Source organism: Armigeres subalbatus, chromosome 2, assembly GCF_024139115.2.
Source record: "Armigeres subalbatus isolate Guangzhou_Male chromosome 2, GZ_Asu_2, whole genome shotgun sequence".
In the NCBI taxonomy this organism is placed as follows: domain Eukaryota; kingdom Metazoa; phylum Arthropoda; class Insecta; order Diptera; family Culicidae; genus Armigeres; species Armigeres subalbatus.
In genome coordinates this window covers 35,993,109-35,994,077 of record NC_085140.1, presented here as the reverse complement: position 1 = coordinate 35,994,077, position 969 = coordinate 35,993,109, and the positions used below count along the sequence as shown (strand labels likewise).

At 36.0% G+C, this 969-nt stretch overlaps 1 long non-coding RNA gene across 1 annotated transcript; it reads left to right on the top strand.

The window, feature by feature from the left end:
- Positions 1 to 639, top strand: LOC134214236 (uncharacterized). Its single transcript, XR_009979715.1, has 3 exons — positions 1 to 101; positions 175 to 261; positions 335 to 639. It is a non-coding gene; the product is annotated as an uncharacterized LOC134214236 (long non-coding RNA).
- Positions 640 to 969: the final 330 nt, after the last annotated feature.

Here is a 969-nt window from a genome sequence, read left to right as displayed (position 1 = left end):
ATCGATTATAAAAGTTCTGGTTCACTCGAACCAAATTAAATCGTGTTAGTTATTTTTTATCAATTTGTTTTTCGTTTCTTGTACCGCTAGAAAAGCCGGAGGTAAGTAATTAAATTTGCTTTACTAAATGAAATAATATTAGTTGATATAGATATTTCTTGCATCTTACAAAAGTTTGTTCCGGTTTGCGTGAAAATAGCGATTGCAGTTCAACGTATTCTATTTACTTCATACTCATTGTATCTATCGGAAATGAAATTGGTAAGTATTTTAACATAAATTAAATATATCGCAGATTTATAGCTTAGTCATTTCTTTCCTGCGTTTCCTGCAGGTCGATTTCGTATTCTTTGTGGATGCGGCTTCCGGATACCCAGCTGAAAGACAAAGGCAATCAAAAGGAGTTCTCCATGAAGGTAGCTCATATTGTTCGCCGGTTTTATGTGAAAAAGACGAGGAAAATGATAAATAAAATATCTTATACAGTGAACGTTCGCTAATTGGGGTTTTTCTAGTTGGGGCGCTTTTTAGTTGGGGGTTCGCTAATTGGGGCGAAACCCAATTAAAAAGCAGCTAAACGTCAGAATGTGATGTCAAAAACGCGTTGACGTTTTGTTTCCGTGTTTGGCGGGATCGATATTTTCTGGCGCGTAAAATTTTTCTTTGTTCAATGCAAAAAGTAAAAAACCCAGATTAATCCACCTAGCGTTGGTGGTGCCTTTCTCGCATTTAGTTAAGACACCAACCTTATATGGGGTTTATATGGTCTGATGTACCATTTTCTGCATAACTTTTAAACGCAATTACCGATCGATATAAAATTCAATAGTGATCAACAAGGCTTTGTCCCCTGTCGAATGAAACTTGTTGCGAGAAAATCGGTTAAGGATTACTATACGAAAAGTTGTCTAATGTTTTTTATAGCTTTTGTGCACACACATACACACACACATACACACACATACACAC